Raw genomic sequence first — 27,490 nt, 5'->3', positions numbered from 1 at the left:
ACTCTCGACTGCCAAAAAGGTTCACTTTTCTGTAAGTCGCATGGATAAGTACTCAGGAGCAACCTGGTTTATTTCCTTATTTCCCCCCATGTTGTACTTCCTTGCAACAGTCTTTTAAATGTGGAAGCCATTCCTCGCCCACCCCCCAACAAGTTGCGCAGAGTAAAATACATGTGGCTTTAAAAAAATCATATATTTTTTTTGACAGGGATCATAATCTGACTCTGTCTATGGAGCTGTGAGGGTAATGAGTGTGTGTGTGGAATGCATTTAGCAGACCTTTTGAAATGCTGCTATTCTCCCTCTTTCTGAATCTGTGGACGTTGACATGTCAAGATGACTGCAGGCTGTGAATTTTCAAAGGCCTTTCAAGCAAGGAGACCACCCTGACTGTTCTGCTCATGCTGCTGTGGTTGTTAGAAAGAACTTTCCAAGTATTTGAACTGCAGAGGCTTTAAAGTAATTAAGGAGGGCTTGTTCAGGAAGCAGCTTATAAGCAAACTTTTCAGCCCAAGAGCTTTTTGGTCACTGACAAGGGGGGGGGGGCAGGGGAGACACATGTAGAAAAGGTGCCTTTAAAAGACTGTAATGAATATATTTGTGCTATTCTGGTAGCTTTCTGCTTTTGTTTTTCTCCCAGTAAGTCAGTCATCTGTGCCCTTCCTAACAATATGCAGAATTCCTGGCCTTCCTTAATTGGTTTTCAGAGCACTGAGCTATTCAACCAAAGGTTTTCAGCAGCTTCGACTAAATAAGTCACTCGGCTTTTTGCTTAGCAACGAGTGGCAAAATGGAGGACGGGCCTTAAGGCCCGAGGGACTCAATGGCAAAATGAGAGAATCACCTTGGACCTTTGGAGGCCTCCAGTGCCCAGTTACATATGCAGAATTTGGAGGAGGAAGGTGCAGCGTTTAAGCCATATGATTTCCTCCAGCACAGAGAATGGCAGACTTGGGAAAGTGATGGGCAGAGCATTGGGTTTTATCTCAATGGCTGTGGGTCATTTGTTTTCTGGGGGAAGAGTTGCAGCTTGCTGGTAGAACAGGATCTGCCCTACATGCAGAAGGCAACTATGTGGTTCTAGCATACAGGTGTCTGCTCCCAGTTTGACCTTTAGACGTTTATCCCTTCAGAGTTGCTGTCATCTTGCTCTCACGAGATCTGCACTGGCTGTTGATTTGTTACTGGGAAAATCCAAGGTGCTGCTGTTGGGATATAAAGGCCTCAACTGCTTTGGTTGAAGGACCACCTCACCCCATAAGTGCCCACTCACAGAATCATAAAATTGTAGAGTTGGGAGGGACCCCCAAGTCCAAACCCCAGCAATTCAGGAAACCTGCCCACAGCCGTTCCTGGGTGGGCTTGAACCACCAACCTTCTGGTTAACCCATTGCGCAATCAGCCCTACTCAACTGCCTAGATCGGCAGAACTGGCATCTTTACAATGCCACATAATGTTTGTTCCACACTTGCAATAAACCCATTCGTTAGCATGGCATGGCAGCCCCTGCACTTTGGAACTGTATTGTTTTCAATTCCCGCTAAAGTCCTTTTCCTTCCAGCAGGCCTAACTAGGCATGCAATTTTAGCAAATAACTTTGACATGTGATCTTAAAAATTACTGTTTTTATTTTATAGCTTTTTAAAAAGAAATCTAACTTGTGCTTAAGTTTTAAATTTAAAAAATAATAATACAGTGGTACCTCGGGTTAAGTACTTAATTCGTTTCAGAGGTCCGTTCTTAACCTGAAACTGTTCTTAACCTGAAGCACCACTTTAGCTAATGGGGCCTCCTGCTGCTGCCGCTCCGCCGGAGCACAATTCCTGTTCTCATCCTGAAGCAAAGTTCTTAACCTGAGGTACTATTTCTGGGTTAGTGGAGTCAGTAACCTGAAGCGTATGTAACCTGAAGCGTATGTAACCCGAAGTACCACTGTAAATATTTTAGAATGTTTATTGCAAACTGGTTAAAGGTCTTTTGTTCTATTAAGCAGCATATACATTTTGTTAAATAAATAAATATACTGAGAATATTTCCCATGGTTCACTCGGTGAAGGATAAGGATTAGGGGCCATAGCTCAGTGGTGGAAATCCTGGAGAGCTGCTGCCAGTTGGTGCATGCAACACTGGGTTTGATGGACCAGCAATCTGATTCAGTATAAGGCAGCTTCCTATAGCCCCATAAAAAGGAGGAAGGTGAAGCTCATGATTATACAAAAGTGAGATTTTAAATGATGTGGGCCGTGTGTTCAAAATCCTGCCTGGTGTCCTCTTTTTGTTAAGAAACAAGCCACAAAAGTAAACCAAATATTTGTCACTGTTGAGGACCCCCGCTCCCCGACATCAGCTCTTGGAGTAGCAAGTGAAGCTGCTGCTGTGATATATGGGTTTGCAATGCAGCTCCACAAGCCCAAGTTAATATGAAGCTGCCATTCGATAATCAGCTGTTCAGCACAGCACTGAACGCCTAATGGAAAACAAAGCTGCAAACCAGGTCCTGCCATCTACAGCACAGGAAGAGAAATATAGCAAAGGCTGTAAAGCATTCTGCAAATTCAAGGTTCTCTGTAATGAACAAGCTGTACAGCAATAGAAGTAGGAAGACAGAATAAGAAAGATGGCAAAGACATTGAGGGAATCAAGGACTTATATTTATTTATTATATTTTATTTCTTTTATTTTTTGTCGCTCTTTCAAAAAGAAAAACGCAACTTTTAACAAAAAAGAACTTCTTTCTCTTTTGCATTAATGAGCAAACATTCTATAATAGAAGAATATTGAATATACTTCTAATTGAATAATTCACGGCTTTCTGGTAGCAAGAATCTTGCTCCGTGAGATACATGCAGTTTCAGATGAAGCAGGGGCACCTGCACAAAAATCATTTTTTTAAAGGCACTTGTAGGAAGATTGCCCTCATGTGGCATTTACTGGCAGTTTCTTTGCCGGTTAGAAACTGGTCACAATTTACAAGGGGGGCACCAAATTTTCATGAAAATGCATGAGATGAAAGTGGAGGTTTGGGGGAAAAAGAGCCTAATTGTTGCTGTAAGCTATTGGGTCACCAAGATAAATCAGAGTGAGGGCAACATCACCAAGACAAAACAGAGGGAGGACAACGTTTCCTAGCATTTTGAAGGGTTGAACAATTTCACCCCACGTTGCATGGGCTACCCTGAATATTCAGCAAAATCAGAGAAATGGATTTCAGGCAAATGGTGTATAGGTAATTTTTAAATGAAATACAGTACTCAATCATTCCTCTTCAGCTAGGCAATTGAAGTTCTATGATACTGCCATCTACAATTTTTAAAAACAGAGAGTAATACTGCATAAGGGGTGGGGAGAGAAACTGGATATTCACAAAGTGTTTTCTCTCCAGTGGGTTATCCCAGAACATGCCAATGAGGAAATAATTCTCAAGCATAGCACCAGTGCCAAAGCATGCAGCCTTAGATGGCTTTTCATTCTGAGTAGTCTGAAGGACACAAAAAAAAGGGGGGGGGGAATACCTCTAGGGATCAAAGCTAATTAAATGCAACAAAAAAATCTACGTTTTGAATCTATGAGTAAGAAACGAATCGATCCATCATATCATTAAATGTACTCAGCCCTATCATGTATTTGAAGTTTGACATATGTTTGCAGACAAAGGCATAACGGCATAATGATATCCCTTATGAGTATGTGTTCAATAAATGTTCCCCTTAAAAAAAGAAAAGAAATCACTGAGTACACACCCAAATGAAATGTGCTGCCTATAATAGGCATGCTTTAAAAAGAAGTGAAATTCCTTAAGGTTGCAGCTCAGTGCACCGAGTATGACTTGCTTCAAATAGTCTTGCGTGGTGAAGTGAAAACTTGCAGATCTGCATCTTAGAGCAAGTTCAGAGAGGTGTCTCTCTGCCCGTGCTCACGTGAGTTTGCTCTCTCCACTTCCTTAAAATTGACTCTGGGCGGCTGCTTCATGCAGTCCTAAGGCTGTTGAGTGGGTGAGAACCGAGAGAAGTGTGAGTTGTGTGTGTGTGTTTTTTTAAGTGGTTAATCTTAGCTCCTGGAATTTAGGGACTTTCCAGTGCTTGTGTGTCTGAGTCTCAGCATTGTTACTCAAAAATCCATGCCAAGAATAATCACTGCTGACTGTGGGAGACGGGAGAAAAGTCACCAGGCAGAGTTGCTTGTCATATGAAATTTGCTACATTGCAATGGTTGATTTATTTGCTGTTTTTGCAAGCAACGGGTGGTATGGACCTTTGGTAGGAGACAGACATCAAACAGGGCCATAGGAAATATTCTTCACAGTGTGGTTCAGTATAGGAGGGCCCCCAAGTTATATGCTACATTTTGCACAGCAGTGATGCAACCATTTATTACTTATATAACATGGACAACGTATGCAGAGATTTACAAAGTAACCTAAGTTGAAGGCAGGAGTCTGCCCACAAGGACCTTGCAATCTAAATTTTGACAGGGAATGAGGGGACAGGAGGACAGAGGCAAGGGTAAATGATACAAAGTCGGGGGGAGTAGGCAAAGGACCCCTGGACGGTTAAGTCCAATCAAAGGCAACTATGGGATGCAATGCTCATCTCTGCTTTCAAGCCTAGGGAGCCGGTGTTTGTCCACAGACAGCTTTCCGGGTCATGTGGCCAAAATGACTAAACCACTTCTGGTGCAACAGAACACTGTGACGGAAACCAGAGCGCACAGAAACACCATTTACCTTCCCACCGCAGAGGTACCTATTTATCTACTTGTACTGGTGTGCTTTTGAACGGCTAGATTGGCAGGAGCTGGGACAGAGCGATGGGAGCTCACTCCAACGCAGGAATTCGAACTGCCAACCTTCCAATCAGCAAGTTTAGACCACAGCACCACCCGCGTCCCTTATGGTACAAAATCAAGCACAGGTTAGCTTGTTTGAGAGGATGTATTTTGAAGCCATGATTATATAGGATGTGTTAGTTATGATACAAACCTTTCATACATTTTTATAGAAATAAACTTTTTTTAAAAATCGTTCAGGTACATTATGCTTTCATTCATTCTCATCCAATGATTCTTAAGCCATCTGTGTCGGAGCTAAGGGTCTGTGAGGGCTTGGGAACAGTATGAGTGGACAGCTTTGAGAGGTTTGTAATGAAACAGTCCATATAATTAAATCTGCTAGTAGTGCTGGTAGAGCACAGGAGTCTCAGCTATGCCATATGTCTACATGTTAGCTTAACCGTCAAATGAAATAATATTGTTCCAGCATTATTAATTTTTTTTTAAGTTAGAATGTATACAAATCTCTGAACTGGGGTGGGATAATGACTGAGGAAAATGGTAATTTCCACCAAATATGGGGGGGGGGGGGACTTGCATACTTACTGAGCATATTGGTATACAGTGGTACCTCGGGTTAAGTACTTAATTTGTTCTGGAGGTCTGTTCTTAACCTGAAACTGTTCTTAACCTAAAGCACCACTTTATGGGTCCTCCTGCTGCTGCTGCGCCGCCGGAGCACGATTTCTGTTCTCATCCTGAAGCAAAGATCTTAACCCGAGGTACTATTTCTGGGTTAGCGGAGTCTGTAACCTGAAGCGTATGTAACCTGAAGCATACGTAACCCGAGGTACCACTGTACAGCATATAGAAACAGGAATGGCATTTGGGAATGAATAACATCAAGGTTGTAGACTCTACTTTGAGGTGGGTGTTTCCTAGAGCTCTGAAGTCCAACATCCAAAGCTTAGAAAGAAGGCTGAACATGAACTTAGAATTAAGGGACAGGACATTTCTTCATGCATCACACAGTCCAGGAGCTTCTCCTCAGTACTAGCCCCAAGCTTACAGTTCTTTCACATGAAACTTCACTTCCGTTTACCCCCAAAGCTTTCTTTGGAATCACCCAGATGGTTGTTTAATGTACGGTAGATAGTAAGCTTCCCGTACCTCCATAAATTCTCTGCTGTCCTCCTCCAAATCACTGCCTTCTGACACTTCCCCCTCCCTCAATCTGAATTGTCTCATACCTTTCCTCTTTTTTGGAGTATCTCTGGCATGAGAAAATCTAGTACCACCAATACCCATACCACAGAGTCAGTCCAGAAGCCACTGAGAGACTGATCTGTTGTACTCTCCCTGTCCTCCCTGTCATCCATTGAGGTGACCATGGCTGACTCAGTCCCGAAACCTAGGCCTGAACCCAGACTAGCAAACCCCACTTAGGATTTTTATGTTAGTCATTTACAGAGTGAAAGGAAATAAATCCATTTATTTTAATTATTAAGCCTTTGGGAGCGTGTTTTTCCGTTTGTTTTTTTAAGAAAAAGATGAAGAATAAATCAGAACAACGTGGAAATAACCACATTTTTAAAAAGCCAATAACACATCATTAATAACTCTTCAGGAGCAGCTATTGCCTCTCCTTTTAATGCTCTTGATAAACACATGATTTAACATATAGATCATTAGACACATAATTAACTGCATCTCCAGGACATATTATTTTCAGCCCTTGAAGTATTGAGGCTGCTTTTTCCCCTTCAGTACTTCAAAGTTGGGAGGTGCAAAGACTAACACCTAGCAATTGTGGAAGTTCAATGCAAACAAGAAGAGAGACAAGCTGCTGGCATTTTAAAATACAAAAACATCTGATGAATCATTTCAGCAACAGCAAAATGCATTAGCCTTCTATTACCATTTTCTTTTTGCAATTTGCGCACATGCTAGTGTGGGTTTTTTTAAAGAAAAAAATCCTACTATTATTCTTCCATATGGCAAATTACTGTCACTGAAAATCTTATACTTTTAAAATTACAACATTTTTGGATAGATTTACTAGTGACAGAATAAATTATCTTTGTTGCAAGGGGAAGGGGAATATTGTTTCTAGAGGCACCGCAAGCATTTTATTTAACAATTGTACCAGCTGGAAACAAATTATTGCCTTTATTTTAAAGAACAATTCTGAAATCTAGTGCATTAATTTCAGTTGGAAACCAAGGTTTTGGCAGAGCTGTTTCTAGACTATTTTGTGTCTGGTGCTCTCTATCTCGTTTCCTATACTGTATGAGACCAAAAAAAAAAGAAAAAAAGATCAAAATACCGCACAGAATGGAGAGACAACAGCCCTTTTCCCTTGACCAAAGGTGTACACAGAATGCAGGGCTTCTGGTAGGCAGTGTGTCTGGTCCCACGTCCCACATCTATCACCCACATTTTTTGCTCCTCTGAACAGAGCCTGTAGATCAGGCATAGGCAAACTAGGCCCTTCAGATGTCTGGGACTACAACTCCCATCATCCCTGACCACTGGCCCTGTTAGCTAGGGATGATGGGAGTTGTAGTCCCAAAACATTTGGAGGGCCAAGTTTGCCTATGCCTGCTGTAGATGTACAAGTTCGATGCACACCGGAGCCAATGAGCACCCCCAGGGCAGAAGCAGGGCTTGCCTCCATGTTTCTGCTTCCCTGCCACCCATGTGTTTTATTTGCTCCATTTCCTGGGCTATTTCATTCCATACACTCTGACGCCAAAATGGAGCAGAGAGAAAGAGAACAGTGTAAGAGTTCTTAGAGAGGGTCATTGCAGGTTAGAAGATTGCCTGCTTCAGGCACAAAATACTCTAGAAACGAGATTGCCAAAATGTTGACCACCAACTAAAATTAAAGTATTTTAATTTTAAAAATAAAATTAAGGCACATTGTACACCGTTGGTTGTATGAATACTGGACAGGACCTTAGTGACAGGGTGACCATGAGCCCTGCTTTGCAGCAGTCCTCTATTTGAAGGGATATCTATATTAATTTATTAAATGTAGAATAATTGAATAGAATGAAATAATAAAAAGCAAGGTGTAGCTGCTCGTTTCCTCATCAGTTTGGGGTGGGGGACAAAGGGGCTTCTTTCCATATTGCCTTAGCTGGGTGTGTCAGGGAATGGCCTGGCTTTTCGGATGTTGGCCAAGTGACTTTGCAGGCTGGCCCAAAGGCCGAATGTGCCACAGGTATGGAGAATGCCTTCGGCCATGTCTCTTCTGTACTGTGTGAATGTGAAAAATGCAAAGAGAGCTAAAGTGTAAGACAAAAGAAGTGAGAATAAGAAAAGGGTATTACAAGAACACAACTTACTCTTCAATATCTTCCCATTTAACCATCGTATTGTCATAGGAATGGATGACATCTGTGAGTCCCTTCCAGGCCTGTGAGGTTTAGGATCTAGTAGAAGAAGCTGCTAGTAGAAGGCCTTAGACATACAGCTAAAGTAAACACTATATTTACTTGACTTAAAGACTGGGCCAGGTTGCCATAGCAACAACTAAGTGATGGTGCTCTCCAGGAAGAGGAAGGTGGGCCTTTTCCGACCTCACCCGCCTGGATACCACATTCTCCTAGGGAGGAGAACCATAGGCCAGGGATGGGGCTGTCTGTGGGTGAATTCTGCATGATACTGAAAGGAGACACAGCGGGTTGAATCGCTTTGGGGCAGTGAACTTCCTTAGAAACCTAACGGGGAGAAAGACCCGTTGGAGTGTTAATGTTGCAAGCCCTTCCAACCCAAGCTCAGGTTGTATATATGTGTAAATAAAATTATATATCTGAAAGACACTGCAGTTTCAATTGACCTTCATTCCAAAGAAACAGCATCCTGCATAGATGCTGGAAACTCTGGTCTTGAAGATTGAGGTGAGCACAAAAATAAGCTTTGTCAAGAACACTGGGCTGAAAGGCTGAGAAGCACAGAAGAAATTTGAACCTCCTTCATACATCTTCCCTTTGATGGGAATGGCCAAGGAAGAGAATGCATTTGAAACAAGAGGGGAAGGGTATTCCTGTTATCGAAGGATTTCACAGCCTCAAAGCAAAAGAAAATAGTTAGGTACCTGGTTTTGCCAAGTGGCCAAATCTTTCAATTCACTGTTTGTTTAGGGTAGTGTCAATTTATGTTCCCCTAATGAGAGTGGATGGCTATGAAGCCTGTGAGATCAAAAACAATGCACTTTGGACTAGTTTCCAACCTTCATTTTTAATATAAACTTAATACAAACCTTTCAACTCATGTGCTAGATGCATTCAGGATGAACGTGCAACCGCACCACAGAAACAGTTTAAATTAATGGGTTATGTAATAGTAGCTGAGATGGCTCCACAACTCCCACCTCTTTAGTAATGCCACAAGGAACATGGCATATGCTAAAGCCAGTAAGTGACTTCCCCTGATATTCACTGCTATCTGACATAAACTCAATTATTCTTTTTACTAAATTCTATTAAATAAAACAGATGACTTCAGATGACCTTAATTTCTGAAAATTAAATTCCTTCCATCGGGCAATTATTATACATAGGAAGAAGGAAGCAGTAAACTGCTGTGATTACTTTTTGATGATCCTCGATGAAGAGGTCAGCCTTTTAATTTTTTCACAAGCAAGCTCATGATTAATCCAAACCCAGCATATATATGAGAGAAATACAGACAGGGCCATTGGAGCATCTGCTACCAACTGGCTATGTCCTGGCTGTTAATTGTGAAGTTATTTTAATAGGATGGAAAATCCCCAGGCAAGGTTAATGCTTGGAGGAACTGAGGGCTTCACAGACCATTACAGGTGGAGCAAGAATCCCATTAATTCTTCTAGATAGCAGGTAGACATTAGAGCAGAAACCTGGAAGATACCAATATCTATATCTATATAGATCTCCATTTGGACTTTAATGCCAGAGCAGATGATGCATTATGTCATCATGTCAGCACCTGACCAACTGAGGTAGATTTCTAGATGAAAGTCAAGGAGAAGGTCAGGTGAGCCAAAGCTCAGAACGAGCTCAGGCTTGTAGGAGAGGTAGAAGAAGTAGTTTATTCTGCTATGTTTGAAGGAAGAGGAAGAACAAGCAAGTAGCAGGTCCTCTGCGTGGAGAAGACAGAAAAATGCTATTAGGTGACAGAGAGAAGAAACTGCTCAACACCTAAATGAGCAAAAATGAATAACCAATGATAATTACATAACATGCTATCACAACTGAAAAGCCACTGTCCCTTTGATATTAGGTTTACAAAACCTCTTAACTGGAGAGTATAGTCTTTCACAGCATTTCCTGTATCATATTCACAACCGTAATAGCCATTTCCTTTTATATATGTGGGAATAATTTTCAAAGCACCCTCTGAACATAAACCCCAGACCATTGTTTTTGAATACAAGGAAAAGCACATCAGAACATAACAAATCTGCACAATAAAGAAAAGACTTGCCTGACTATTGGAAGTTATATATTTTGGACTCATCTAAAACAACTGAATTACAAATGCAGCAAGTAATCTAAATCAAGAATTGTATTACAAACGAAGCAAATAACCTAAATCAAGAATTTCAGACAAATTTAACCTTGATAACCCAATAGAAAATCCATTTGCAACCATATATAGACACATGAGGGAACTATTGTTTTGGATAAAATCAATGCCAGAAGAGAGGTAAGAAGGCCCAACGAGTAAACAGGTTTAACCATGAACACAGTGAAGACAAGAAGGCTTTATAACATCCCACAGTGGAAAAATAGCAACTGTTTTTGAACCATACAATGGTGCACCACCAATATGTTTAAAGTATTGTTGTATACCCTAGGCAGAGAAGGCAAGTGCTGGTGAATCCATACAGTCAACGTTGTTATAGTTTATAATGAAAGTCTGGCATATGGACTTTCCAAACAATGACTCAGGCTAGCGTCACAGGGAAGTAGAGAGAAGAAGGGGCCTAGTCCTTCCTCTTCTCTGCACTTCTCCTCGTTGTCTGAAAGAGAACATTCAGCTGTGGTGAGATACAAAATGCGTATTTCAGCCGATGTGGAAAATAATAGGCAATAAAAAGTGTCAGGTACTTGTGCACATTAAAGCGGCATGTGACTTTCTTTTAAGGTCCCTGGTGGAGACCCTTGAAACTTGCAACTCCCAACTTATTTCAACTGCTGTTTCGTAAACCCTTTACTTCCCCTGAGAGAAAAGTTTCCATTTTCCTGATTTGTTCTCAAGGCGCTTATTTTGAATTTTGGTAGCCACAAGATTTTGAGCTTACCTTATCATTGTGAGATGGCTGAGGGTGGTAGTATGTGTGTCTATTTCTCATTTCCTCTGCAGTCTCCCTGACTGGCTGTGCTTCCTGTTCTGAAAAGACTCCAGGGGAGGAGTCAGCTCATTAGGCACCTGGTGTGCAGGTCACAGGTGATGAGATGATTCATTGGATGAAAGGAAGGACACTCTCCCAACCTTCTTCCCCAGCTACCTCAAAAGGAAAGGAAGCAGAACAAAACCCCTGCATGCTCCCATGAGAATGTCCCCAAAATGTCCTTTTGTTTCACACTTTCAAATGCAATTTCTTCTTTCACTAATTGATGAAGATGCATCCAGGAGGCACACACAAGAAGCAGATAGTGGGGGAGAATTGGCTTCATTTTGCGACCCTCCATGAGCCTTCAAGATAGGACAGGATATTAAAAAAATATTTTCCTTATGGTGCTTGTTCATGGCAGCCAGTCACAGAATATTCTGAAACCCCTCCAGAACTGTCAGCCCCAAAAGGAAAACTAGCCTTGGCAAAACATAATTCCATCCCCAGGAGCATAGGGGAAAGTTGCCTCATGCTGGTTATTACTTGGAAAGGCTATTGAATTCTTGCTTTCCAAGAGGGGATTACATACTTTTGGCTTCTGCGTGTACTGTACAATAAAGAGGAGCCATAAATCATACCTTGCTAAACTCACACAGGCTTTGATGCCTTCAGGTTGCCAAGTTTGTCTTACTATGAAGCCAGCTGGCTTATAGGCCAAAGTAACAGCTTAAAGAGGATGCTGATAACTGCAAAAGAGCTAGAGCAGCAATATTCCCCTCTGAAGTCTGAAGGAATAGTTCCCTTCAACACTGTCATATCTGTTCTTCCCCAGCACTTGAATAAGATCAATGAACCAATTGAAGCGGCTTGAAGGATAGTAGCCAACAGGATAGTAGCCCCTTTGACTGTAGTGTATTTATATCCCTACAGAGCGCACTGTCACTGTCTGGTATGCCTATAGGACAGCAGGATGAATGAACTGCTATGTATTTGCTTTGGAACAAAGTATGTTTTAGAAAGCAAATAGAGAGATAAGTGATGGATCCAGATATAATAAAGGTCTGGTGGCTGCCGAGTCCTTCGCTTTTAGCAATTGCAAAGGTTGGCACTAATTTTTAACTTTATTTCTGCCTCTGGGTCCATGGGAATTCCTCTTAGCATCCTTGTTCTTCCATGGAAGATACAATTAGCATATCCAGCTGTATTCTAGAGGTCGAGCCTGCTAACTGGGATATGAATATTGTTGTGTACTGAGTTGAATAGGATCCAAACTGCAGCAGTCTGATTGGTCCTAGAACAATAGGATCCAAAATGCAGCAGTCTGATTGGTCCTAGAACAATAGGATTCAGAATGCAGCAGTCTGATTGGTCCTAGAACAATGCAGCAGTATGATTGGTTGGCAGGAACCACCCAATCATGCTCCAGATATAAGTGAATCCACAACCTGATTGGCTTACAGTAGAATTCCGGAATTAGCCAATCATGTGCAGCCCATTGTGTAAATAATGTATATAAAGCAGATACTTTGAGGGGACATTCATTCACTCCTCCTCACCACTATGAGCTGAATAAAGAGCATGAAATCACTTTGCGACTCTGAGTATATTTCACTGGCGACGAGGGTGGGATCCTGCTGAGCTGACTGCCACACACAGCACCGCAGCACCGCCACCTGCCGCACCGCTGCCTCGCACCGTGTATCCAGGCTTCAGCTCCGGGACACAAGGAACTCAGAATGGCAACCGACAGCAGCTTCTTGCCGTTCAACCCAGCATCTGGAGACTGGGAAGCGTACGCCTCCCGTTTCACCTTCCTCCTAGAAGCCAAAGGGGTCACCGACAAAGAAGACGCCAAGAAGAGGGCGATATTCTTCAGTGTCTGCGGAGAGGAGACGTTTGAAATCGCCTGGGCTCTCCTTGCGCCTGAAGACGTCGCTACTGTTCCATACAAAACAATAATGGAACAGCTGAAGGGGCACTTTTCGCCGCAGCCCTCAGTGGTGGCTCGTCGAAATGCCTTCTACGCAAAGCGGCAAGCCCCTGGGGAAACCATAACTGGGTTTGTGACCTCTCTCCGCCAAGCCACCCGGTTCTGCAACTTCTCAGAGCTGGAGAACATGCTTTGTGACCGTCTCGTCGGTGGCCTGAAGGATGAGAAGCTGCAACGACGCCTCTATGCTAAGATGGACCTAACGTTCCAGGTCGCTCTGGAGGAGGCCCTGGCAACGGAAGCTGCCGAGAGGTCAACGCAAGAGGCACGGCCGAGCCTGCCATCCCAACCGAGGGTCCACCACGAAGACCTCACCGACGACTCAGGATCTGACAGGGAGGAGGTGCACCAAGTACACACTTTGCGACTCTGAGTATATTTCAAATATACTATACAACATTTCTTCCACGCCTGTAGTTTCCAGACCACCATGTTTGACATGTCACCAAACAGATGCATGTGCTTCTGTTGTTTCTATGAAATCCTTAAGGGATGAATTTCTCCTACACTAAGCAAGGAGGACATTCAGCAGTCTTAATGACTTTCACCATAGCTTAAATACATCTGGCTTATATATCTTAAAGCAGCCTTTGCCAGCCTTTGTTTTGTAGCTCAAAAGGTCTGGAAGACACCAGGTGTGGGGGAGGGGGAGAGCTGTCTTAGAGCATGTTATGTACACAATATTTTTTGAGGTAACTGTAGGCCCCCATAAAAATTTATGGTATAAAATGGACTTGTGAAAAGACCAGTGCTGCTTTTCTAGAAAAAGAGGTGCTGAAGGGCAATGGTGTCCACCTGTGAGATGCCGGAACTGAGTTCTGGTGAGTTCCAGCTGAAAAAAATTCCCTGGAAAAGACCATTTTGTGATTATGGTTGCAAGCTGTCAGGCAAAATGTCCTGTATAACTCTTATTTTGAAATGTTTCTTTCAGGACATAGAAACTTATATGGATGCACCTTTTTGTGCTAAAACAGACAGGAGTCACTTGTGAATATATTCCAGCCTTTAGGTGAATATGCTCTTTCTGGTTGTATGATATTAGCCATTTTTTGAAGGGGTCAACAAAATCCATTGTGACAATAATCAAACTAACTTAATATATATAAGAAAATACAAGTAAATTAACCCAGTAAGTTTATGGTGGGATGGGTGTTCTTCTTGAAGTTTTGGAGTAATAAGTACAATGATAATATATAACCTTATGTGGTTTTCAATTAATTGGAATGTTTTATTTGCAACTTGTGCTAATGGTATATTGTAAACTTTATATATATATATATACACACACCCTATAAGTTAGCAACAACGTGCTTTTAACAAACATTCAGTGCATTATTTCAGATAAAATACTCCAATGTAATGCCTGAACAATGCAGTAAAGGAACGAATGTTTCATTCCTGTGTAGTATAATTGAGTCTCTAGCTTTCATTTGGCCAATCAAGCAGCTGAGGTCCCATCGTGACACTCTCAGTCATTTGTGTACAAGTGGTCATTTGTTGCCTTTCTTTCCCCCCCTCCATAAATAATAAATCATGTGGTTTTTTATGGACAGAGGTCACTCTACATGCTGGCTGTAGTTCCTAACATGTGCCAGGCTGGATGGGACATCAACGGTGAGGAGCGGTGACAGGAACCATCAGGGAACCACTCCCAGCTGATTAAAAATAATTTCCATGTGAGCTAATATTGTTCCTAAAACTCTTTGTGGAAACAGCATTTGACTGGTGAAAAAAACTGTCCTGAAAATAAGATCCTGAAAAATTCATTGGCTTTACTGCTAACTTCTTAGCGGTCTGGGAGTTCCCTTCCCTCCCCATACCAGCAAATCTGGATTGTAATAAGAAATATTGATTTGTGTATTCATATCTGTCAGATATTTGGTTGTATTCAGAGTAGAAGTCTTGTCACATTTCATTCCATCTTGTCTTGCCCCTCAGTGTCAAGAGTTTCCATCATCACAAGAATCTAGACATGCATAGATCCTTTCTGAAAGGAGCAGTCTTGAGTTGGTAAGGGCTATTTCTTATAATAATTTTAATGCCCCTTTGTGCCCCTTTGACTTGATGCACATACACTGTGTATTTCAGGGAGGCAGTGGGCAGGCAGCAAGGAATTTCCCTTACGCAATTAATATGTAGAGCAAATAGGAGAAGGATTAGAATGAATGGTGGGCAGTAACTGAAATGTCTACAATAGCATGGAAAGCATCCATATAATCTATGAGCATTTGTGGGGGTTTTTTAGCTAATATTTTATTAAGGATTTTCTTGTTTTACAGAAGTAAGTGTAATGCCTCGTATTTTTTCCCCCATGTAACATTTTTACAAATCCATTTCATTTGTTGAGGCATTAGGGGGAGAAGAAAGGGGGAAAAAAAGAAAGAAAGGAAAAAGAAAGGGGGAGTGGGGGGAGGGAAGATGGGTGGGGGTGGGGTCGGGTGGCGATGTTTCTATTATGCTTAATGTATGTAGAGTTTGGTGTCAGCGTTACTTGTGTTCCTTTGGTGGTGAGAGAGGTTGGGGTTGGCCTAGGGCGTGATTGGCTGTGGTGATCTTTGTTTTCGTGTGTGAGTGAGGTGGGTGGGTGTTTTGGATCAGGTTAGCCATATTGATTTGTATGCTGTTGGTGGATTATTGTCATTGTCTTGTTGGGCTGTGTATGTGATAAAGATCTATGAGCATTTGTGAACATCTAAGTATCTCACCTTGAAACTAATCCTCCTCAATACAAGGGTTTCCTTTTACAATGGCAAATACCTTTGCATGATGCAAGAACAAGGATAATTGTATCATGTTTTACCCCCTGTGCTCAAAATAGCTGTCTGTCTATGGTTGGTATGTGGCAACCAATCTGTGATGGGTCTGGAAGCCTTTCGCAAGAAATACCTGTACTCACTCAGAGATATATTTACACTATTTATTTACATACGTATTTATAAGGTACAGAACATAGCTTCATGTGTCCAAATCCTTGGTAGCAGATCCAGGAAGTGGGAGCCTTCGGCTCCTCCTCCAGCAGAGGAGCTTGGGAAGCCCCAATTGCCTCCTTTGTTCCCTACGTTTTAACCCTCTCCTGTCCTGTGCTGAAGGAATGGGCATCGAATCTCCCTCTGTCCCTGAACTGGTAGAGTGGTGTTGATGCTCTCCAGCATCCAGGAGCGTCCTCGCCTCTAGAGTTCCTTCCGCTTGCTTGTCCTCCTCTCCTCTCCTTCTCCTGTCTTTTCTAAAGGCTCCTGTTCCTCCCCCTCCGTCAGCTCCGGGGCATTCCCTGGCAGCCCCGTGACACAATCCAAACCCAAAGGAAGCTCCCAGTTTCAAAATTTTCTTGCTTCCAAGAATGGCTTGAAATTTATCACACATTTTGATCTGCAGTAATGTGTTGGTGTTTGTTGGTCTGGACAACATACTAAATGCAACCATAGTTCCTCCTTATTGCATGGAGTTCATATTCGTACCTTTGAAAACATGTATCTGGAAATACATTAACACTAACTCAGGCAGGCCCCACTGGCAACAGCAGTCCATAGGCAGGGGGCCTCAACCAAAAAGTCCCTCTACCTTTTTGCTACCCTCCAAATGTCTCTTTTGGTGGGCACCTGGAGGAAGGCCTCAGATGACCGTAGTATCTGAGCATGTCATTGTTGAGAAAAGCATCCCATTAGGTAATGAGGTCCTAGGTCATATGGGGCTTTGTGGGTCAAACTCAGCACTTTGAATTGGGTATAGAAATGTGTGGGAAACCAGTGTGACTGTGCCAGTACTGCTTTCATAGTCACTGCTTAGTCAGACTGCTTAGTTCCTGTCTGTTGCATTTTTAGTTATTTATAAGATTTATTAACTGCTCTTCACCATGTAGTCCCAGGATACTTCCCAGTTACGAAACCCGGGAAGGGATACTATTACTATTATAAAACAAGTGGAATTGAACAGTGTAAATTCAGCAAGAGGTAGCTCCCATAAAGCAAAATACCAGGGTAAAGAGATGTATTTACAAATACAAAAAATGGTGGACTGCTGTGTATTGATAGTTCCATAGGTCTGTTCGAACCACAGTAAAAACGTAGCTTTGTCAATGTCTTAGCAAAAATTCTTAATTGACTGGATTTGCCTGAGTTCCCAGTAAACCTTGCAACATGTGCAGCAGGACTTACTTCTGGTGAATTATTACTTTGGGAAGAAGAATCACCTATTGCCTGCCTGCCTGCCTGCCTCTGTCTCTCTGTTCCTGAGCTTGTTTCATTTCATTACATTCCACTAGACTAGGAGTAGTCAACCTTTTTATATCTACCGCCCACTAATGCATCTTTCTTGATGGTAAAATTTCCTTACCGCCCACCAGTGCTCAATGGAAGGAGGATTCAGCTTGTGCCGTAGAACCCCCTACCGCCCACTTAGAATCCTGAAATGCCCACTAGTGGGCGGTAGGGACCAGGTTGACAACCCCTGAGCTATACCAATCAGAATGCATTTACGGATCACTGCATCAGAATCTTCCTATGAAAGCCGAAGCTGCCAGAACGAACACGCTCTACTGTTTCTTGCTAGATTGTGTGAAAGGCTCTCAGGGCATACAGTCCAACCTGCGTCTTTTTGCTTCTTTAGAGTTTAGTACAGCTGGCTCTGCTGGCCTCTCCCAGCCCTGGTATACCCTGTTCAGGAAGTATAGAAAGTGGCAATGCCTAATTCCCACCAGGGAGCATAAAACTTCTGGGCCAGAATCTAGATGCTGTCACCAAAAGTCAAGAAACTGAGCTTTCATATATCTTGGTTGGGGGGGGGGGGGTAAAAGACAAACAAGCAGAATTAACAGTTGCATTTCCTGTTAAGAGCCTGGAAACTAAAGGAGCCCTTACTGGGGTTGTTTGTGAATACAACAGATTACATACATAAATACCTAGGCTGTTGTGTTCGTGGTAAATGTGTCTTGTGGTGTTTGTGGTAAATGTGACTGGGGTTGTAGTTGCAAAACTTTTATCCCCTCAGATATACCTTTGCCAATCCTATTTGTTGCGAAGCCTAAAATGCAACGTTAGCAGATTAATGGCAATGTCTGTACAGAAACCGCGTATGATCATGGCTATGAATTAACTGGCCTGACAGGTGTGTAAAACATGACTTGGGTTATGTAGATTTTCTCTCTCTCTCTCTCTCTCTCTCTCTCTCTCTCTCTCTCTGTGTGTGTGTGTGTGTGTTGGTTCCAGTTACTCTGTCTGAAGAATCAGGTCATCTTGTGACATAAACTGGCACTGATTCTGTTCCTTAGTAATCCAGAAGGCAAGGACAACGGCTTCCCTCTGACTCCCAAGCAAAACTAATCACTTCCACTGTTGTTTTCTCAAGTTGACAGCGCCGGTCTCCTCTTCCAGATCACTAGGCTGATTTCAGAAAATATGTATGTGTGTGTGTTCCTTTTACAACCTCCAGCCAAAAACGACCTCATGCAGATACTTTGGAAGGCGGGGGTAGGAGGGAGGGTGTTCTCTAGGCCTAGTCCACTGCAGTTCTGCTTTCTGAACATCTTCTACAACTGAACAGCTTCTCAGTCTGGTTCATTGATTCCATTCTTGAATCATGAACGGGTGCAGGGTAATTCACAATTGCTTTTTAAAGTGGCAAACTTGGAGGGGGCAGGTGGGCGGGCTTCGTATCTATTTCAGTTTGGCCGAAAGTGTTCTTCATGAAAGCATTCTGGATTTGGTGTGTGCCCATGTGAAAAAACCCTTAGAGCTTTTTACTTATGAGGGTTGTTTTTTAAAGTCCCTTTCACAATTCATACCATGCAGGAATTTTAATTCAGAAGAGAGATCTTACGTACAGCACAACTGCTATATATTTTTATATATTTCTTAAGTGCCATTTTGCATCTTATGTAATATTCCACCATGTGTGGAAAATCCCTCAAAGGGACCATTTTTAACTAGGCTCAGCTACTTGAGTTACATTATGGTTAGACTAGCAAAACAAGGAACAAATAAATTCAAATCTGAACAGGGCATGATTAGGATTTTTTTTTTAAAAAAAAATAAAAATAAAGAGATAAGACATAATATTTTCCCTATTTTGATTGGCTGAGTTCTGTGTTGCTATTTCTCCTTGTACATTGCCTATATTAAATTATTGGATAAATAATGAATGCTATTCGTCTTCTTCTTACTATGAGCTGTGAAAAAAGTATAAGACTCTTACCAGACATACAATGATATTATTTTACCATCCCCTGCCCCTTTCCTTGTCTGGGGTATTCAAACCATTTCTGCTTCAATGTGTGTAAGCTTAAGATTTTTCAATGGAAGGAATGTACAAATTATCCCACTGGTAGCTGCATTCTTGAATTATTTGAAACCTGATGTCTTTTTGACCATCTTGGTCACAATGAATGTTCTGAATGTTGAAAAACACCCAAGGTGAGACACACATACCACTATGATTTATGGAAGCACCGGATAGGTGATACAGTTCATTGCCTGTCCAGACTGTCAAAGAAATCTAGACCAAAAGCCCTGATGTGTTAGTGACGTTGTATCCTAAAGCTTCCCACCCTAACCCCCGGAGGATGGAGGAAGGCGAGGGAAATGTTAAAGACAGCAGGCATGATGGGGAAGAAAAGTCAAATGACCCTGAAAGGGCATTAGGAGAAATGGGGTGGGTGGGTGTTGGGCTGAAATAGTGAGAAACAAACAAAAATGTCATCCAGAATACATGTTTATGAAAGCAGATCCAGCTAGCTGTCTTCTCTCATACTATCACCTATGATATTCAAACATGTTTCTATGATTCTAGCTTTATCTATTGGAAATGCTTTGAGAACCTTTCCAGCAAAATAGCAATGTTTACAATTTGCTGATAAGAGGGGATCGTTTAATGCATCTTGCAATGCTATCCTTCAAGGCTGCTCATATTAAGCATTTTATTGGATAAACACGCAATCTACACAGAGGTTGTATGCTCAGTTGCACACAGAAGCACTAGTTCTATTAACAACAACAACAACAACAATAGAAACAGCTTTTGAATAAATACCCAGAGTTCAGTTAGTTTAGGATTTAGTTGGTATTTTCTATGCATTATGAGATTATGGGAGTTGGGCCATAAAGAAGGCTGGTCGCCAAAGAATTGATGCTTTTGAATTATGATGCTGGAGGAGACTCAAGAGTCCCATGGACTGCAAGAAGATCAAACCTCTCCATTTTGAAGGAAATCATCCCTGAGTGCTCACTGGAAGGACAGATCCTGAAGCTGAGGCTCCAATACTTTGGCCACCTCATGAGAAGAGAAGACTCCCTGGAAAAAACCCTGATGTTGGGAAATGAGATGGTTGGGCAGTGTTTTCGAAGCTATTAACATGAGTTTGACCAAACTGCAGGAGACAATGGAAGACAGGAGTGCCTGGCATGCTCTGGTCCATGGGGTCATGAAGAGCTGGACACGACTAAACGACTAAGCAACAAATACTCCATTTTTAATTTATTTATTTTTACATTGCTAACCAACCTGGGAGCTTCTGGGATTACACAATAAATATTTATTTGCTTTAGGCAAACTCCCAGGGCAGTTTACCTCATACAAACACAGTAAATCCTTAAACTACAACAACATGTAAACAAATAAATAATCATGAAATGCAGATGATGAATAAAGGAGGTCAGGGTGGATCACACCAATCCGAAGACCAACAAAATAAAAATCCTTCAATAACATATAGTAAAATCCTCAAATTAACCCATCACTGCAAACTTAATCCAGGAACATCTTATTGAGTTTGTAGAGTGTTCACTACATGGACAGTGTTCCAAGTGGAAAAGCATTGTAGAGATTTGTTGTATTCCACTTATTCCAAAATAGGCAAATAAATACTTATTTTAGTTAAAGGTAGAAAGTTTGAGACACTACAGAGTCTGTAATATAATGCTGTTTGTTTATGCTAGCCTCTGTCCAGAGAAAATTAGTTGCATCTAACTCCCATTGAAAGCAGTAGGACACATTCGTTGCAATTAATCCCAAAGCTGTCAGGAGCAGATAAGGACAACTTTCTCTGGATCCCCAACACGTTGGCCATTGCCCAGCTAAAGCTAGTTTGGACTAAGTCCTATGAAAAGGAAATGGGACTCCACTTAATCGCAATCAACTTTTTCTGAATAGCGGCTACCCTTTAGAGTTGGGCTTCTGAGTGTCCCAAATAAGATGATGACAAACTTTATCAGCAACGAAGAGTACCTGAAAGTCATGATCCAAAAAGCACAAGATTTCTATCCTCTTAAAAGCCAAAGGTTCAATATGATATTTTCTTAATTTGCCCAGACATTTTGGAAAAATGTGCTTTGCTGGCAGAAGATCCAAGGTTCAATTTCAGGCATCTCCAGATTGAGAAAGCCTCCTGTCTGAAACTATGAAAAAACCATTGCCAGTCAGTCCATGTAGGCCAGGAGTAGATGAGTATTTTTCAGCCAGGACGTCACATTCTTTTGTGGGCAGCCCTGGGGGGGGGGGGGCGCTTGCCAGCAGGTGGGTGGGACCAGAGGTAACAACGGGCAGAAGAACTGAAACAACTCTTACCTTCCCTCAGGTTACATTCCTGCCATGCAAGTCAGATGTTTCTACAGGTATCTATCCAAGCAAGAAGCAGTATCTCGGTTCCAGTTAACATGCTAGAAAAAGCACTCAAGTAATGTGTGGAGGGATGTGGCCTGGGGAGACTCCCATGAGCTGGATACAGAAGCCTAGTGGGGCTCTTTCAGCCCCCAGGATGGAGGTTACCTACCCCCCAGTTCAGACAACACTGAACCAGATAGACCAGGAATCTGACTGTTTAAGATGCCTTCCTATGTTAGGAACCATAATATGTTGTTAAATTAGATCACAATCCACCCCATTCATATGGGTCTTTCCCATTTTTGTCCTAGGCAAAGGAGGAACCATTGATGAAGGAGAGCATGACAAACTGAGCACACACTGCATTTTAATTAGTTTTTTTTTTATTATATTAGACTTGTCATCTCTATAACACTTTAAGCATGCAACCAATAATCGAAGGGTTTTCATGTGCATCCATTCTATATAAAAGTTAGATGTTAGCAACAAAGGTTGCAATGTTGTCTTTTCGTGGGCATACTAACCTTCTACAAGGAGAGAATTTAATTATATGGAGAATCATTCCCTACCCCTAGCAGTCTGCAGTGGTATAGTCACCTGCTGTTGACGAACAGGTCCCCCCCCCCCATCTGCCGCTTGTGAGAACTAGGTTTCAGAGAGGAACTTGTTTACATGAACTTTCTAACTCCTGGTGGTGAAACCACATGCTTACTTATTAAGAGATGCTTTTCTAGTCCCTCTGCAGCCTGGTGCTGGCCTGCAAAGTTACAGATTAGGAAGTCCCGTATGCAGTAGTGATGTTATGCACCCTGTTTATCTCCAGGGAAGAAGAACAGAAATGTTTGAAATGGCCCCCAACACACTATAACATGTGTACATGTTGCCTGCTTAAAACACAGCTCTGTCATTCTTTTTCTCCGTTAGGATCAAAGCTGGTTTAGCATCAAGATGCAGCATTTCATAAGCAACAAAAGGATAGCTACCAAGTAGATATGGACTGCGGCTAATGCCATGTGTGCACTGCTTCCCAAACCAGCACACTGCCTGCAGAGTAAATGGGAATGTGTACACAGCCTTTTGGCATACTAAAAATATTTTGCCAGCTAAAATTGAGTACTTCTATGCCCCCTCCCAGTGAGCTCATCTACATTTCCATTTGTTCTGTGATTTCTAGCCAGAGGTACAAACCACACTGTTTATTGCTGAATTAGAACAAATGGTAGCACACAATAAACACACCTCTTGGACCCATGCGTAGAAATAATGGGAGAAATGGAAGTGTGGATGAACCCTATGAATAAGTCACAAGCTATAGATTTCAATGAACCAGACCAAATTAGTAGCAGTAAGGCACCACTGAAATCAGTGTGTAATGTTACTGATTAACTTAGCAGTGCAACCTTATACGTCTATGCAGAAACAAGTCAAACCCTCCCAGGTAGTTACAGTCCCTATGTGTAGGTCTGTAGCCCAAGTTGCATTGACTTCTATGGGAACAAAGCATAACAAATTTGCTCTGGATCCAACACTACATGAATGAAGAAGAGTCTAAATATTTTTGTACTGACTAAGCACTTGCATACCTGCTGTCTTTGGAGTTTAAAATAAACCAAATGAAACTCAGAATAAGTGAACTACAGGACTGAGGCCATAGACTTTTAGTTTACAAATTGGTATTGGGCCAAATTGTTAAACTATTTTGCTACTGCATTTTCCAGTTAAATATGCTTTTGGCTGGAGATTTGAAGAGCAGGAAAACTCTGTTGTTTAATGATTCCTCCTTTGATGTTTATAGCTTCCAGTTGCTGTTTTGTTGTGCGGTGTTAATAATTGATTTGGGTTTTGTATTTCATTGACTGTCAGCTGCTTTAGGAGTCACTGAGTGGTAAGGAAACTGTATAATGGCAGAAAATAATAATAATAATAATAATAATAATAATAATAATAATAATAATATAATAATGGCAACAACATATACTTCCATGGCCTTAAAATGCAAATAATACCTTATCACACCCATAGGTAAGAACCACACTGGGACAGACCAAAGTCCAGCATTCCCAGATGTCTCTGGGAAGCCAAGCATGGCACTTAGAAGTGGTTTACTGCTTGAGCCACTGCCTACCACATCTGAAACAAAACAAAACAAAACAAAAAAGCAATCATTTATTATCATCATCATCATCATCATCATCATCGGTTAATCCAAATGAATGATTGTGGATGGCATCCAAGGGTGACTCTCTGCTAACAGTAGGAATCCATCAGCAGAACAAGCAGAGAGTAATTTTTGGCAATCATGCCCTGTAGCATCCCATGCCCCAACTCCTAAATCTTTTTCTGGAGGGTCAGCTACCCTCCGCAAGAGATTTGAAGGCACAGGGCACTGCAGGGAGGAAAGGGGACCACTGAAATCCGCTTCTAATAAAGTTGTTGAGGTTTTCTTTTCTTTTTTTGCAAATTCAAGACGTGTAAAGGGTAAAGGGACCCCTGACCGTCAGGGTCTAGTAGCCGACGACTCTGGGATTGCAGCACTCATCTCGCTTTATTAGCCGAGGGAGCCGGCGTACAGCTTCCGGGTCATGTGGCCAGCATGACAAAGCTGCTTCTGGCGAACCAGAGCAGCGCATGGAAACGCCGTTTAACTTCCCGCCGGAGCGGTACCTATTTATCTACTTGCACTTTGACGTGCTTTTGAACTGCTAGGTTGACAGGAGCAGGGACCGAGCAATGGGAGCTCACCCCGTCATGGGGATTCGAACCGCCAACCTTTTGATCAGCAAGCCCTAGGCTCTGTGGTTTAGACCACAGCGCCAAGACGTGTATGACAACCCTATTCTAACCCTCTTCTGCTGACAGATTCCTTCCGCAGAAAGTGGCATCATTGGGTGCCACCCCTTATCTTATCTGTTTTGTTATCTCTGCCCTTTGTAAATGGTTGTGTTTGGGGAAAGGAATTTCTGGAAGATTTGACTCTTCTGAAAAGGAATAGCTGTTCCTCATTTTTAAAAAGAAAACTGGTGAGCCTCTTCCACCCTACATCTTTATAATCCCTACTAGCAGTATGGGACCTGCATCCTTTGGGAGGTTCTGCTGCTTACCAACCAGCTTTTGCTGTGTTCATTCCGTATTTAGACCTTTTGAGCCTTCTCCTCAAATTCCTGAAATGACACAATTTTAAGAAGTTAATTAGCTGGGCTAATGCTAAAATCTGTGCACTCATGATTTAATAAAGCAGGGAGAAATTTCAGTACGGCTTAAAGGGGTGGAAATCAACATCGGATGAAAGATGCACTGAACTTGGGTTCTCATGCTATCCACCTTCCCCCCCCCCATCATGGGTAAGAATTCCTATATATATTTAAGATGCTACTCGATACAGTGATTGCATTTAAGGCATAAATTAGTTCATTATTAATATACAGTCATTTGCAAAGTTGTACCATGCTTTCAGCACCTAATAAACCAAGCACAGAAAAAGCTAAGAGCTTCTTTTGAGAAACAAATTTCTTAGAGATTAAGGAACACAATTTTCTCGCGCATGCATTAACATTTTAAGAGTGTAATCATGCAAAAGCAAATTTTCTGCATACATAAAAACCTCATGCTTAATAATCTTTACACGCTGCCTCAAGAGCTATTTTCAGATTAATTTAGGAAATATCACTGAAGTGCTAGACAGACTGCAGTGATATGCTCTCCCCTTCTGAGTACGGTTCATCTTCACTAAAAAAACCTTCATCAAAGTGCATTGTCTTAATCTTTAAAAACAAACTCAGCTTAATTCGAATCATCTAATTGCAATAAAAAACTGGAGCTTTTCTCTCTGGATGCCCTTCTCACCTGATTATATGGGGAAAACCTCCTAAACACCAGACCTTTGAAGTATAGGTTCTTATTTTTCTTCCATCAATCAAACAAGATGTGCTTTGTTACGCTGTTGTAGAATTCCAAAACTGCTATGATCTTCACAATGCAACAGGCAACAACCCTCCAGCCCAAAGTTTTAAGCACTTCTAAAGCAGAAGATGGGGAACTAAGATCTCTGCTGGAGACAGCTATTGGCAGTCAGAATAAGCAACACAGGGCCAGGAGAACAAATAGTCTGACTTGGTATTAGGCAGCTTCAATTATATCATAACTTCCACTTGATGGTGCCCGCCACCCAAAAAACAGGGAAAAGGCAATTGATTTATTTCTATTACTTTCTTCATGAAAATACCATGGCAGTAAAAAATCATTAGTGAGAATGTAACTCAGATATTCACTAAAACAGATAACCTTTTTTGAAGGTTCAACACAATTAAGTATAATAAAAACCATGGTGGTAAATCATTATTCTCATGGCAGGGAGAGTATACATATGCAGTAGGACTGGGCGATACCTGGTTTTCAACATCGTGATATATCACCAGCTAAACATTGCGATATAGTGATATATCACAATATCCGATATAAGAATGGAGCTATGTATAGGCATTGGCTTTTCCTGCACACACACCATGATTCCTGATGTATTGCCAGATCAAAAATTATAAAAACAGTATCACGGTTCAGTATCACTTCAATCTAGTTTGGGACGATTTAATGATATATCACCCAGTCTAAAAATGCAGTGAGGTTCCAGGTTTGTATTTCTAAAAAGCAACCACCCATTAGTACCACATGCTCAGCCACCTTTAAACTACTCTTGACTGTGTGTAACATAGCTTCCTCCCTGCATATCTAGTAATACGAGGGAATTAACTTGTTCAGACCTATTACAGTTTAGAGTAAATATTCAGGTTAGACAAGGAGAGATATTAGTGTTTGGGAGACGTGAAATTAAAAAAAAAATGCCACAATACACACAAACACTCGTATGAGCCTACTTCGTTCTCCATAACTGATCTCCCCACCCTATTAAAGCACTATAAAAGCTCATGTTTGGGCCTAGGAGCCCTCTAAATTTACATAGCACATCAGAATTCTTAGAATCAGTTGGAAGGGACCACGTGGATCATCTAGTCTAACTCCCTGCAGTGCAGGAATCTTTCACCCAACATGGGGTTCAAACTCATGACCCCGAGTCTCATGCTTTACCAACTGGGCTATCATGCTGAAGAAAGCCCCATGCCTAAGACCTAGCACCACAACTTGCCTCTTCTGATCTGATTAGAGCCCTGAACAGGACCTCCCCTCTTCACAACGTTGTGCTGGAGGCCCCACTTGTCAATGAAATAAATTTGCTAGTAGCAGCAGCAATGTTGCTATGATGTTGGCGAAGATAGTCAGGATTAGAGTACCATAGTGATCTTTCTGATTCATGAGCCTACTGAACACCCTATCTTGAACACAACAGCTCCAACTGTGGCGTGACATGGGCCCAAGGCTCAGAAAGCATGACAGCCCACAGGGCTTATAATTTGTGGCCTAACAGTTTTGTGTCCCTGACATTAGTGACCTTTCCATTCATTGCCTTTCACTGGCCACATTCCAGTGAAGGCTTGTCAGCAAGAGCAGTGATCTTCTGGCAGTGAATGCCAGAAATATGGTCCCTTTTTAAATTAAGGGGAGGATACTGCCTTTTATTTTAGAGTGGAGTGCTGTGGTGGCACTTGTGACAACCCTCCAGATGTGGAACTACAAATCCCATCAGCCCCAGCCAACAACAGGGATGATCAGAATCGCAGTCCAGCAACATCCAAAGGGAGACAGATTGCCCGTTCCTTGTGCAGTGATGGGCTGGCAAAAAGCACAAAAACACAGTTTTAACAATGGGAAATGGCGTCTAAACATTTCACATCTCCTCCTTTCGCAGTACCTTTTCTCCATATGG

General features: G+C 41.9%; 1 long non-coding RNA gene across 11 annotated transcripts in view; it reads right to left on the bottom strand.

Moving 5' to 3' along the window:
* LOC308481682 overlaps positions 1–27,490 on the bottom strand; it is a 98,735-nt gene that overhangs the window by 45,539 nt on the left and 25,706 nt on the right. For 10 of the 11 annotated variants that reach the window (XR_013988792.1, XR_013988793.1, XR_013988794.1 and 7 more), the window contains exon 3: positions 24,774–24,833. This is a non-coding gene — a long non-coding RNA (uncharacterized lncRNA). Of the gene's footprint in view, positions 1–23,678; positions 23,803–24,773; positions 24,834–27,490 lie in introns of all 11 variants that reach the window. The other variant, XR_013988791.1, reaches the window with a different exon arrangement.

Source organism: Podarcis pityusensis (genome assembly GCF_964106645.2).
Source record: "Podarcis pityusensis genome assembly, chromosome: 7".
Lineage (NCBI taxonomy): Eukaryota > Metazoa > Chordata > Lepidosauria > Squamata > Lacertidae > Podarcis > Podarcis pityusensis.
Note: the sequence above shows the minus strand (reverse complement) of the source record. Positions and strands in the feature narration are given on the sequence as shown.